The sequence below is a fragment of the Gossypium raimondii genome, unplaced genomic scaffold (genome assembly GCF_025698545.1).
Source record: "Gossypium raimondii isolate GPD5lz unplaced genomic scaffold, ASM2569854v1 Contig00321, whole genome shotgun sequence".
NCBI lineage: Eukaryota > Viridiplantae > Streptophyta > Magnoliopsida > Malvales > Malvaceae > Gossypium > Gossypium raimondii.
Window position 1 is genome coordinate 16123 of NW_026291421.1, and position 13878 is coordinate 30000.

Below are 13878 nucleotides of genomic sequence, written 5' to 3' on the forward strand. Positions count from 1 at the left end.
GTGCGTCTAGCCCCCATGGGGTCGGGTAGAATCATAGCGACTCACTGCAGGGGTGAGTCGGTCGCCGGCGGTGGTGGCGGGGTGACAATTTTCCGGCCGGTCAAGCCGTGCCCATAGAAATGTAATAGCGACTCCAAGACCAAGTTCCTATTGGGCAAAGATCTCTTGGGGTGGCTTATGCATTGCTATGGGCTCGAGCTTAACTTGCCCTTCGCCCCGTCACGTTTAGGGGCGCCTTGTGCATCCCAAGTCGGCGACCACACGGTGCCTTGGCCTTGCCAAGCCCTTGCCGCATTGAAGCGCCCGCGACCCTAGTACCAAGTCCTTTTTGGCAGCGGCCTTTGGGGGTGTAAGTTGAGTTTGTAGGCTCGGTCTTGGCTCGACCAAGTCCGGTGGGACTTTTCCCTCGTAGTTCTCGTGCCAGCGGTTGTAGTGCGCCCTCGTTCGTTGTTCCTTCGCTCCCCTACCATTCGGTTGGGTGGGCATTGGGCGGTGTGCGTGGGCGCTACTACTAATCATAATAGGCATATGAGTGGCGTTTTGGTTGTGTGTATTGGCGGGCTCCATGCTACTCGCATCGAGCTGTCGATCCGCACTCCTCTTCATTAAGTCCCCTTGTTGTGTCGAACTCAAGGGGTGCGATCGGGATCTGTCTTTGCGTACCTAAGCGGATGGAATTATGGATGTGTTGCCGTCCCTTCTCCATCCGTGCCCTTGAGTGCGTGGTGGACCTCAATCGTGCCTTGTGTCCGAGTCGCCCCTTAAATCGGCGTGGCCTCGTCGGTGCTTTGGTGCTCGATCGTGCTTCGGATCACGGAAAATATTTTTGAGAGTAGGGTTGAGGCCCTCATCTCTCGATGCCTATGCATTTGTCTCTTGACACGGACGATGCTCGTGCTCTGTTATGACCTCTTAAGTAGCTCACGGGGCATGTTGAGGGCCATGCGGTCTGCGGCGTCGCGGAGAATGCTACTGGTTGATCTGCCGGTAGTCATATGCTTGTCTCAAAGATTAAGCCATGCATGTGTAAGTATGAACAAATTGATTGTGAAGCTGCGAATGGCTCATTAAATCGATTATAGTTTGTTTGATGGTATTTGCTACTCGGATAACCGTAGTAATTCTAGAGCTATCGTGCAACAAACCCGACTTCTGGAAGGATGCATTTATTAGATAAAAGGTCGGCGGGCTTTGCCGTTGCTCGATGATTCATGATAACTCGACGGATCTTACGGCCTTTGTGCGCGTGACGCATCATTCAAATTTACGCCTATCAACTTTCGATGGTAGGATAGTGGCCTACTATGGTGGTGACGGGTGGCGGAGAATTGGGGTTCGATTAGGAGAGGAGCACGAGAAGCGGCTACCACATCCAAGGAAGGGCGGTAGCGCAAATTACCCAATCGACACGGGGAGGTAGTGACAATAAATAACAATACCGGGCTCTATGAGTGCAGTAATTGGAATAAGTACAATCTAAATCCTTAACGAGGATCCATTGGAGGCAAGTGCGGTGCCGGCGTGCCGCGGTAATTCCGGCTCAATAGCGTATATTTAAGTTGTTGCAGTTAAAAAGCTCGTAGTTGGACTTAGGGGTGGGTCGGCCGGTCCGCCTCACGGTGAGCACCGATGCTTTCGTCCCTCTTGCCGGCGATCGCTCTGGCCTTAATTGGGCGGGTCGTTCCTCGTATTTGTTACTTTGAAGAAATTAGAGTGCTCAAGCGGGCCTACGCTTGTATACATTAGCATGGGATAACATCATAGGATTTCGATCCTATTGTGTTGGCCTTGGGATCGGAGTAATGATTAACGAGGGGACGGTCGGGGCATTCGTATTTCATAGTCGGAGGTGAAATTCTTGGATTTATGAAGGCGAACAAGCTGCGAAAGCATTTGCCAAGGATGTTTTCATTAATCAGAGCGAAAGTTGGGGGCTCGAAGGCGATCGGATACCGTCCTAGTCTCAACCATAAGCGATGCCGACCGAGGATCGGCGGATGTTGCTTTTAGGACTCATGGCACCTTATGAAATCAAAGTCTTTGGGTTAGGGGAGTATGGTGCAAAATTTGAAACTTAAAGGAATTGTGGAAGGGCACCACCGGAGTGGAGCTGCGGCAATTGACTCAACAGGAAACTTACGAGTCGGACATAGTAAGGATTAATGGTGAGAGCTCTTTCTTGATTCTATGGGTGGTGGTGCATGGCCGTTCTTAGTTGGTGGAAGCGATTTATGCAGTTAATTAGTTAGCGAGCGAGACCTCGACACTGCTAACTAGCTACGGAGGTGATCCTCCGTGGCTAGCTCTTAGAGGACTATGGCCTTTTAGGCCAAGGAAGTTTGAGGCAATAACAGTGCTGTGATGCCCTTAGATGTTACGGGGCGCGCGCGCTTCTGCTGATGTATTCAGCGAGTCTATAGCCTTGGCAAGCGGGCCGGGTAATCTTTGAAATTTCATCGTGATGGGGATAGATCATTGCAATTGTTGGTCTTCAGCGAGGAATTCCTAGTAGCGCGAGTCATCAGCTCGCGTTGACTAATCCCGCCCTTTGTACACACCGCCCGTCGCTCCTACCGATTGAATGGTCGGTGAAGTGTTGGGATCGCGGCGGCGTGGGCGGTTATTTGCCCATGACGTCGCGAAGTCGAACCTTATCATTTAGAGGAAGGAGAAGTCGTAACAAGGTTTCCGTAGGTGAACTGCGGAAGGATCATTGTCGAAACACGCCTAGCGAGCGACCCTTGAGCGAGTTGCAAACAACACGGAGGTGGTGCGGGTGCATCCTCGCCTCTCGCCACCCGTGTCTCGGGCGGCCGGTCTCGTCGTCCCTCGCCCGTCGGGTGGGGTGAGATGCGGGATCAACCTCTTGAGGCAAAGCGAACAAACCCGGCGCGAATCGCGCCAAGGAATCGAAAGCGAAAAAAGGGCCGTCTTACAGCCGCCGCACCGTTCGCGGTGTCGGTGCTTGATGATCTTTGTTCTCTTGTCGCAAAATATCTGAGCGACTCTCGACAGCGGATATCTCGGCTCGCGCCGATGAAGAGCGTGGCGAAATCACGATACTTGGTGTGAATGCGAGAATCCGTGAACCATCGAGTCTTTGAGCGCAAGTTGCGCCCCAAGCCATTAGGCGAGACACGTCTGCTGGGTGTCACGCATCGTCGCCCCATCCAACCATGAGCCCTCGAGCCTCGGTTGGACCTTGGCGAAATTGGCCTCCGTGCGCTCCGGCCGGCGGTTGGCCTAAATTCGAGTCCTCGGCGACATCATCGTCGCGACGATCGGTGGTAATCTTGTAAGCAACCTCGTTGGTCGTGCGCGTCCGTCGTCGAGACCCTTGAACCCTTCGGCATCGCAAGGGCGGTGCTCGCATCGCGACCCAGTCGGCGGGATTACCGTGAGTTTAAGCATATCAATAAGCGGAGGAAAAAAACTTACGAGATTCCCCTAGTAGCGGCGAGCGAGCAGGAAAAGCCCGGCTTGAGAATCGGTCGCCATCGGCGTCAATTGTAGTCTGGAGAAGCGTCCTCGGTGACGGACCGGGCCCAAGTCCCCTGGAAAGGGGCGCCGGAAGGTGAGCCCGTCGTGCGGACCTGTCGCTGCAGTGCATCTCTGAGTCGGGTTGTTTGGGAATCTGACCCTAATCGGCGGTAAATTCCGTCAAAGGCTAAATCTGGGCGAGGCCGATGGCGAACAAATCTGCATGAGGAAAGATGAAAAGGACTTTGAAAGAGAGTCAAAGTGCTTGAAATTGTCGGGAGGAAGCGGATGGGGGCGGCGATGCGCCCGGTCGGATGTGGAGCAGCGAGAGCCGTCCGCCGATCGGCTTCAGGCGTGGACGGCTTGGTCGTGGCGGCCCAAGCCGGGCCTTTGATCGCCCGTGGAGGCGTCGTCGCCTCGATCGTGGGATTCACCCGCGCCGCCTCGGCGTGCCCGGCACTGCGTGCTCGGGCGTCGACTGCGGGCTCCCATTCGGCCCGTCTTGAAACACGGACCAAAAGTCGACATGTGTGCGAGTCAGCGGGCTAGAAAACCCGTAAGGCGCAAGGAAGCTGATTGGCGGGATCCTCGCGGGTGCACCGCCGACCGACCTTGATCTTCGAGAAGGGTTGGTGAGAGCATGCTGTCGGGACGAAAGATGGTGAACTATGCTGGCGGGGCGAAGCGGAGAAACTCTGGTGGAGGCCCGCGGCGATCTTGACGATGCAAATCGTTAAATCGACTTGGGTATAGAGGCGAAAGACTAATCGAACCGTCTAGTAGTGGTTCCTCGAAGTTTCCCTCGGGATATTTGGAGCCCTTAGCGAGTTCTGTCGGGTAAAGCCAATGATTAGAGGCATCGAGGGCAGCGCCCTCGACCTATTCTCAAACTTTAAATAGGTAGGGCGGGGCGGTGCCCGTTGAGCAGCGCCACGGAATCGAGCTCAAGTGGGCCATTTTGGTAGCGAGGCTGGCGTCTTGGGATGAGCAGGAGCCGGGTTCTGGTGCCCAGCTAGCGCTAACCTAGAACCCACAAAGGGTGTTGGTCGATTAAGGCAGCGGGGCGGTGGTCATGGAAGTGAAATCCGCTAAGAGTGTGTAACAACTCACTGCCGAATCAACTAGCCCGAAAATGGATGGCGCTTAAGCGCGCGACCTATACCCGGCCGTCGGGGCAAGGGCGAGCCCGATGAGTAGGAGGGCGGCGGTCGCCCATAAAACCGGCCTTGAGCAGGCGGGGCGGCCGTCGGTGCGAGATCTTGGTGGTAGTAGCAAATATTCAAATGAGAACTTTGAAGGCGAAGGGAAAGGTTCCATGTGAGCGGCACTTGCACATGGGTTAGTCGATCCTAAGAGGCGGGGAAGCCGTCCGACAGTAGCGATCAGTGCTTGAGCTTGAGGAATCGGGTTAAAATTCTGAGCAAGGACCTTGTGGTGGCAACAAGCGTTAAAGTCCGGAGGCGTCGGCGGGGGCCTCGGGAAGAGTTATCTTTTACATTTAACGGCTGCCCACCACAGAAGCAGCTCGGTAGGAGGTAGAGATCAATGGCCGGAAGAGCACCGCCGCGTCGCGTGGTGTCGGTGCGCCCGTGACCTTGAAAATCCGGAGGACCGAGTGCCGTCGCGCCGGTCGTACTCATAACGCATCAGGTCTCAAGGTGAGCGACCTACGGTCAATGGAACAATGTAGGCAAGGGAAGTCGGCAAAATGGATCCGTAACCTCGGGAAAAGGATTGGCTCGAGAAATTTGAGCACGGGGTCCCGATCCGAACCGTCATTGCCGGCGCCTTTGCTCGGCTGCTCCATGGCGAGGCGGGTCGCCGCAGCGTGCCGGCCGAGAGACGGAATGAGAGCAGCTCCCTCGGGGCCTTCCAGGCGACGAACGGTCGACTTCGAGGCTGAAATGCGGACAAGGGAATCCATTGTTTAATTAAAACAAAGCATTGCGATGGTCCTGCGGATGCTCACGCAATGTGATTTACGCGATGCTCACGAATGTCAAAGTGAAGAAATTCAACCAAGCGGCGGGTAAGCGGCGGGAGTAACTATGACTCTCTTAAGGTAGCCAAATGCCTCGTCATCTAATTAGTAGCGCGCATGAATGGATTAACGAGATTCCCCTTGTCACATCTACTATCCGGTGAAACCACGCCCAAGGAGCGGGCTTGGCGAGAATCGTGAGGAAAGAAGACCTGTTGAGCTTGACTCTAGTCCGACTTTGTGAAATGACTTGAGAGGTGTAGGATAAGTGGGAGCTCTCGGCGAAATTGAAATACCACTACTTTTAACGTTATTTTACTTATTAGTGAATCGGATGGGGGCACGGCCCTCTTTTTGGACCCAAGGCGGCTTGGCCCGGCCGATCAGCGGAAGACATTGTCGGTGGGGAGTTTGGTGAGGCGGCACATCTGTTAAAGATACGCGGTGTCCTAAGATGAGCTCAACGAGCAATCTCGTGTGGAACAAAAGGGTAAAAGCTCGTTTGATTACGATTTCGGTCTGAATCTGAACCGTGAAAGCGTGGCCTATCGATCCTTTAGACCTTGAATTTGAAGCTAGAGGTGTCGGAAAAGTTACCACGAGGATAAGCGGCTTGTGGCGATAGCGTTCATAGCGACGTTGCTTTTGATCCTTGATGTCGGCTCTTCCTATCATTGTGAGCGAAATTCACCAAGTGTTGGATTGTTCACCCACCAATAGGGAGCGTGGTGGGTTTAGGCCGTCGTGAGGCAGGTTAGTTTACCCTCTTGATGGCAGCGTCGCAATAGTAATTCAACCTAATGCGAGAGGCAGTTGATTCGCACAATTGGTCATCGGCGCTTGGTTGAAAAAGCGATGTGTGAAGCTACCGTCTTGTTGGATTATGGTGAACGCCTCTAAGTCGAATCCGGGCTAGAAGCGACATATGCGCCCGTCGCCCGATTGCCGACCAGCGATGGGGCCTCTGGCCCCCAAGGCGCGTGTCGTGGAGTGAGTGCGTGACATGGCGGACAAGTCATGGCGCCTCCACTGGGCGTAATTCCCACCGGCGGCGGGTAGAATCCTTTGCGGGCGACTTAAATCTGTGACGGGGTATTGTAAGTGGCGAGTGGCCTTCTTGCCACGATCCTTGAGATTGACCCTTTGTAAGCCGATTAGTCCCTCCCTATCGCCTATCCCATCCCCCTAGTTACATTGCGACCCTACCACAGGGTCCCCGGTGGGGACTTAGTGTAAGGAGTTAGTTAAACACTGGCCGTGCCCCCCCTTCGTGGAACATGGCTGTGAGGGGCCTTTCTTTGGTCTGGTGCGGCTCCCCCATTGGTGACTCAGGGGACTTGTTCAATTTTACGCCCCATCGTGCCATGTTTCATGGACCCAACATTGACTTCTTGTATTTGTTTTGGGCCAGCAGACAAAATCTTGATTAAAAACACTAAGTCACTAAGTGGAATAAGCGGCACAAAAAAGCATCCCGTTTGGACATGTGGGGAGCTCCCCTTGTCGGCACCTTAGTGCCTCGGATGTCTGAGAACCCACGAGCACCATCGACAACTCTGACCCCTGTTGGTGCGGAGCGTCGGGCTAAAAAAGTGTCCTGTTTGGACATATGGAAACTAAAAAAACGTGTCCTATTTGGACACATGTATATGCTTTGGTAGCGCATTGACCAAGTTTTTTAGCTCTTTAGGGGAAGAGACATTGGCGGCGGGGTTATCGAGGCAATGCTCACGCCCATCGCATGCCAGGCGTCGGTGCCCCCACCACCGGTTAGGTTCGGCGGTGCTCAAGCGATCCATCCGGCGAGTATCCGGAATATCTGAAGTCATCATGGGTGAGTCGGTGTCTGGGTCCCTCCCAATACCAAAGGTAGAATTCAAATATCATTATATGTTCGGTACCCAACAATGAATGAGTTGTCGGTCCCTCCCAATCCAAGGGTAGAATTCGGATAGCCAACAATGGATGAATCCTCCGGTCCCTCCCTTCGCAACAAGAGCCTCCGGCACCTTGGTGGCTCGGATGTGTGGGAGCCTCGAGACACCATCGGTAACCTTGATGCTTGGATGTGCGGGAGCCTCGAGGCACCATCGGCACCTTGGTGCATGGATGTCGGGAGCATCGGACACCATCGGCAAATTATGCCCTTGGTTGTGGGAAGCCTCGGAGACCATCGGCACCTCGGTGCTATGATGTACGGGAGCCTCGGACACTGTCGGCAACCTAGGCCCTTGGTCGTGCGGGAGCCTCGAGCACCATCGGTACCTTGGTGCTTGGATGTGCGGGAGCCTCGAGCACCATCGGCACCTTGGTGCATGGATGGCCAGGAGCCTTGAGCACCAAAGCTAAAGTTGGGCCCCTGTTGGTGCGGGAGCGTCGGGTAAAAAAAGTGTCCCCATTTCAGACACATGAATGTCACCTGGTAGCGCATTGACCAAGTTTTTTTAGCTCTTTAGGGGGGAGGTGATATTGAGCGGCGGGGGTTGTCGAGGCACGGCCGCATGCCGTATGCGGACGTCGGTGCCCCCCCGCCGGTTAGGTTCCGGCGGTGCTCGGCGATCCGTCCGGCGGTGCTCGGCGATCCGTCCGGCGGTGCTCCGTGAACCGTTCCGTAGCATAGGCCCTTAGTCGCGGGAGCCTCGGGCACCATCGGCACCTTGGTGCTAGGATGTCTGAGAGCCGGACACCATCGGCAAACTAAGCCCTTGGCCATGAAGGAGCCTCGGGCGCCATCGGCACCTCGGTGCCGATGTGCGGGAGCCTCGGGCACCATCGGCAACCTAGGCCCTTGGTCGTGCGGGAGCCTCGGGCACCATCGGCACCTCGGTGCTATGATGTCTGAGGAGCCTCGGACCTTGTCGGCAACCTAGGCCCTTGGTCGTGCGGGAGCCTCGAGCACCATCGGCACCTTGGTGCTTGGATGTGCGGGAACCTCGGGCACCATCGGCAACCTAGGCCCTTGGTCGTGCGAGAGGCTCGGGCACCATCGGCAAACTAAGCCCTTGGTCGTGCGGGAGCCTCGGGCACCATCGAGAAAATAGGCCCTTGGTCGTGCGGGTGCCTCGGCCGCCATCGGCCCCTAGGTGCTTTGGGATGTGCGGGAGCCTCGGACACCATCGGCAAACTAGGCCCTTGGTCGTGCGGGAGCCTCGGACACTGTCGGCAACCTAGGCCCTTGGTCGTGCGGGAGCCTCGAGCACCATCGACACCTTGGTGCTTGGATGTGCGGGAACCTCGGGCACCATCGGCAACCTAGGCCCTTGGTCGTGCGAGAGGCTCGGGCACCATCGGCAAACTAAGCCCTTGGTCGTGCGGGAGCCTCGGGCACCATCGGTAAAATAGGCCCTTGGTCGTGCGGGGGCCTCGGCCACCATCGGCACCTCGGCCCTTGGTCGTCGTCTGGGAGCCTCGGCCACCATCGGCACCTCGGCCCTTGGTCGTGCGGGAGCCTCGGGCAGCATCGGCACCTCGGTGGCTAGGATGTGCGGGAGCCTCGGACACCATCGGCAACTTGGTGCTTGGATGTGCGGGAGCCTCGGGCACCCATCGGCACCTTGGTGCACAGGATGTCTTGAGCTAAAGAAGAGTGTCGCATTTGAGACGGTCGAATGTTGCTGGTAGCATATTGTGAAGTTTTTAGCTCTTTAAGGGGTGAGATCCGCTGCCCCGGCGTGCCCCCTCCGAGCCGAGGTGGGGTGCGTCTAGCCCCCATGGGGTCGGGTAGAATCATAGCGACTCACCAGGGGTGAGTCGGTCGCCGGCGGTGGTGGCGGGGTGACAATTTTCCGGCCGGTCAAGCCGTGCCCATAGAAATGTAATAGCGACTCCAAGACCAAGTTCCTATTGGGCAAAGATCTCTTGGGGTGGCTTATGCATTGCTATGGGCTCGAGCTTAACTTGCCCTTCGCCCCGTCACGTTTAGGGGCGCCTTGTGCATCCCAAGTCGGCGACCCACGGTGCCTTGGCCTTGCCAAGCCCTTGCCGCATTGAAGCGCCCGCGACCCTAGTACCAAGTCCCTTTGGCAGCAGCGGCCTTTGGGGGTGTAAGTTGAGTTTGTAGGCTCGGTCTTGGCTCGACCAAGTCCGGTGGGACTTTTCCCTCGTAGTTCTCGTGCCAGCGGTTGTAGTGCGCCCTCGTTCGTTGTTCCTTCGCTCCCCTACCATTCGGTTGGGTGGGCTACATTGGGCGGTGTGCGTGGGCGCTACTACTAATCATAATAGGCATATGAGTGGCGTTTTGGTTGTGTGTATTGGCGGGCTCCATGCTACTCGCATCGAGCTGTCGATCCGCACTCCTCTTCATTAAGTCCCCTTGTTGTGTCGAACTCAAAGGGTGCGATCGGGATCTGTCTTTGCGTACCTAAGCGGATGGAATTATGGATGTGTTGCCGTCCCTTCTCCATCCGTGCCCTTGAGTGCGTGGTGGACCTCAATCGTGCCTTGTGTCCGAGTCGCCCCTTAAATCGGCGTGGCCTCGTCGGTGCCTTTGGTGCTCGATCGTGCTTCGGATCGGAAAATATTTTTGAGAGTAGGGTTGAGGCCCTCATCTCTCGATGCCTATGCATTTGTCTCTTGACACAGACGATGCTCGTGCTCTGTTATGACCTCTTCGTAGCTCACGGGGCATGTTGAGGGCCATGCGGTGCCGGCGTCGCGGAGAATGCTACTGGTTGATCTGCCGGTAGTCATATGCTTGTCTCAAAGATTAAGCCATGCATGTGTAAGTATGAACAAATTGATTTGTGAAGCTGCGAATGGCTCATTAAATCGATTATAGTTTGTTTGATGGTATTTGCTACTCGGATAACAGTAGTAATTCTAGAGCTATCGTGCAACAAACCCGACTTCTGGAAGGATGCATTTATTAGATAAAAGGTCGGCGGGCTTTGCCGTTGCTCGATGATTCATGATAACTCGACGGATCGCATACGGCCTTTGTCTTGCGACGCATCATTCAAATTTACGCCTATCAACTTTCGATGGTAGGATAGTGGCCTACTATGGTGGTGACGGGTGGCGGAGAATTGGGGTTCGATTAGGAGGGAGCACGAAAGCGGCTACCACATCCAAGGAAGGCGGCGGTAGCGCAAATTACCCAATCGACACGGGGAGGTAGTGACAATAAATAACAATCCGGGCTCTATGAGTGCAGTAATTGGAATAAGTACAATCTAAATCCCTTAACGAGGATCCATTGGAGGCAAGTGCGGTGCGGTGCCGCGGTAATTCCAGCTCAATAGCGTATATTTAAGTTGTTGCAGTTAAAAAGCTCGTAGTTGGACTTAGGGGTGGGTCGGCCGGTCCGCCTCACGGTGAGCACCGATGCTGCTCGTCCCTCTGCTTGCCGCGATCGCTCTGGCCTTAATTGGGCGGGTCGTTCCTCGTATTTGTTACTTTGAAGAAATTAGAGTGCTCAAGCGGGCCTACGCTTGTATACATTAGCATGGGATAACATCATAGGATTTCGATCCTATTGTGTTGGCCTTGGGATCGGAGTAATGATTAACGAGGGACGGTCGGGGCATTCGTATTTCATAGTCGGAGGTGAAATTCTTGGATTTATGAAGGCGAACAAGCTGCGAAAGCATTTGCCAAGGATGTTTTCATTAATCAAGAGCGAAAGTTGGGGGCTCGAAGGCGATCGGATACCGTCCTAGTCTCAACCATAAGCGATCCGAGCCGAGGATCGGCGGATGTTGCTTTTAGGACTCATGGCACCTTATGAAATCAAAGTCTTTGGGTTAGGGAGTATGGTGTAAAATTTGAAACTTAAAGGAATTGTGGAAGGGCACCACGGAGTGGAGCACTGCGGCAATTGACTCAACAGGAAACTTACGAGGTCGGACATAGTAAGGATTAATGGTGAGAGCTCTTTCTTGATTCTATGGGTGGTGGTGCATGGCCGTTCTTAGTTGGTGGAAGCGATTTATGCAGTTAATTAGTTACGAGCGAGACCTCGACACTGCTAACTAGCTACGGAGGTGATCCTCCGTGGCTAGCTCTTAGAGGACTATGGCCTTTTAGGCCAAGGAAGTTTGAGGCAATAGCAGTGCTGTGATGCCCTTAGATGTTACGGGCCGCGCGCGCTTCTGCTGATGTATTCAGCGAGTCTATAGCCTTGGCCAAGCGGGCCGGGTAATCTTTGAAATTTCATCGTGATGGGGATAGATCATTGCAATTGTTGGTCTTCAGCGAGGAATTCCTAGTAGCGCGAGTCATCATTTCGCGTTGACTAAATCCACGCCCTTTGTACACACCGCCCGTCGCTCCTACCGATTGAATGGTCGGTGAAGTGTTGGGATCGCGGCGGCGTGGGCGGTTATTTGCCCATGACGTCGCGAAGTCGAACCTTATCATTTAGAGGAAGGAGAAGTCGTAACAAGGTTTCCGTAGGTGAACTGCGGAAGGATCATTGTCGAAACACGCCTAGCGAGCGACCCTTGAGCGAGTTGCAAACAACACGGAGGTGGTGCGGGTGCATCCTCGCCTCTCGCCACCCGTGTCTCGGGCGGCCGGTCTCGTCGTCCCTCGCCCGTCGGGTGGGGTGAGATGCGGGATCAACCTCTTGAGGCAAAGCGAACAAACCCGCGCGAATCGCGCCAAGGAATCGAAAGCGAAAAAAGGGGCCGTCTTACAGTCGCCGCACCGTTCGCGGTGTCGGTGCTTGATGATCTTTGTTCTCTTGTCATAAAATATCTGAGCGACTCTCGACAGCGGATATCTCGGCTCTCGCGCCGATGAAGAGCGTGGCGAAATCGATACTTGGTGTGAATTGCGAGAATCCGTGAACCATCGAGTCTTTGAGCGCAAGTTGCGCCCCAAGCCATTAGGCGAGACACGTCTGCTGGGTGTCACGCATCGTCGCCCCATCCAACCATGAGCCCTCGAGCCTCGGTTGGACCGCGGGCGAAATTGGCCTCCGTGCGCTCACGGCCGGCGGTTGGCCTAAATTCGAGTCCTCGGCGACATCATCGTCGCGACGATCGGTGGTAATCTTGTAAGCAACCTCGTTGGTCGTCTGCGCGTCCGTCGTCGAGACCCTTGAACCCTTCGGCATCGCAAGGGCGGTGCTCGCATCGCGACCCAGTCGGCGGGATTACCGTGAGTTTAAGCATATCAATAAGCGGAGGAAAAAAACTTACGAGATTCCCTAGTAGCAATGAGCGAGCGGGAAAAGCCCGGCTTGAGAATCGGTCGCCATCGGCGTCAATTGTAGTCTGGAGAAGCGTCCTCGGTGACGGACCGGGCCCAAGTCCCTGGAAAGAAGCGCGGGAAGGTGAGCCCGTCGTGCGGACCTGTCGCCACAGTGGCATCTCTGAGTCGGGTTGTTTGGGAATCTGACCCTAATCGGCGGTAAATTCCGTCAAAGGCTAAATCTGGCGAGGCCGATGGCGAACAAATCTGCATGAGGAAAGATGAAAAGGACTTTGAAAAGAGAGTCAAGAGTGCTTGAAATTGTCGGGAGGAAGCGGATGGGGGCGGCGATGCGCCCGGTCGGATGTGGAGCAGCGAGGCCGTCCGCCGATCGGCTTCAGGCGTGGACCGGCTTGGTCGTGGTGGCGGCCCAAGCCGGGCCTTTGATCGCCCGTGGAGGCGTCGTCGCCTCGATCGTGGGATTCAGCCGCGCCGCCTCGGCGTGCCCGGCACTGCGTGCTCGGGCGTCGACTGCGGGCTCCCCATTCGGCCCGTCTTGAAACACGGACCAAAGTCGACATGTGTGCGAGTCAGCGGGCTAGAAAACCCGTAAAGGCGCAAAAGGAGGCGATTGGCGGGATCCCTCGCGGGTGCACCGCCGACCGACCTTGATCTTCGAGAAGGGTTGGTGAGAGCATGCTGTCGGGACGAAAGATGGTGAACTATGCTGGCGGGCGAAGCGGAGAGAAACTCTGGTGGAGGCCGCGGCGATCTTGACGATGCAAATCGTTAAATCGACTTGGGTATAGAGGCGAAAGACTAATCGAACCGTCTAGTATTTGGTTCCTCAGAAGTTTCCCTCGGGATATTTGGAGCCCTTAGCGAGTTCTGTCGGGTAAAGCCAATGATTAGAGGCATCGGCATAGCGCCCTCGACCTATTCTCAAACTTTAAATAGGTAGGGCCAGTAGCGGTGCCCGTTGAGCAGCGCCACAGAATCGAGCTCAAGTGGGCCATTTTGGTAGCGAGGCTGGCGTCTTGGGATGAGCAGGAGCCGGGTTCTGGTGCCCAGCTAGCGCTAACCTAGAACCCACAAAGGGTGTTGGTCGATTAAGGCAGCGGGGCGGTGGTCATGGAAGTGAAATCCGCTAAGGAGTGTGTAACAACTCACTGCCGAATCAACTAGCCCGAAAATGGATGGCGCTTAAGCGCGCGACCTATACCCGGCCGTCGGGGCAAGGGCGAGCCCGATGAGTAGGAGGAGGCGTGCGGTCGCCATAAAAC

The 13878-nt window shown here is 55.4% G+C and overlaps 1 long non-coding RNA gene and 5 pseudogenes across 1 annotated transcript; 4 read left to right on the forward strand and 2 right to left on the reverse strand.

Annotated features, from left to right (window-relative positions):
- Positions 1 to 671: 671 nt before the first annotated feature.
- LOC128038845 (uncharacterized) lies at positions 672 to 2241 on the forward strand (annotated as a pseudogene).
- Positions 2242 to 3375: 1134 nt separating this feature from the next.
- LOC128038848 (28S ribosomal RNA) lies at positions 3376 to 6620 on the forward strand (annotated as a pseudogene).
- A 962-nt stretch (positions 6621 to 7582) lies between these two features.
- Positions 7583 to 9011, reverse strand: LOC128038844 (uncharacterized). The gene is made up of 3 exons (XR_008193660.1): positions 8887 to 9011; positions 8328 to 8841; positions 7583 to 7684 (listed from the first exon to the last, which is right to left on the reverse strand). It is a non-coding gene; the product is annotated as an uncharacterized LOC128038844 (long non-coding RNA).
- Positions 9012 to 10496: 1485 nt separating this feature from the next.
- LOC128038846 (uncharacterized) lies at positions 10497 to 12288 on the reverse strand (annotated as a pseudogene).
- Positions 12164 to 12315, forward strand: LOC128038847 (5.8S ribosomal RNA; annotated as a pseudogene).
- Positions 12316 to 12540: 225 nt separating this feature from the next.
- The window catches only part of LOC128038851 (28S ribosomal RNA), a 3040-nt pseudogene continuing 1702 nt past the window's right edge, over positions 12541 to 13878 (forward strand).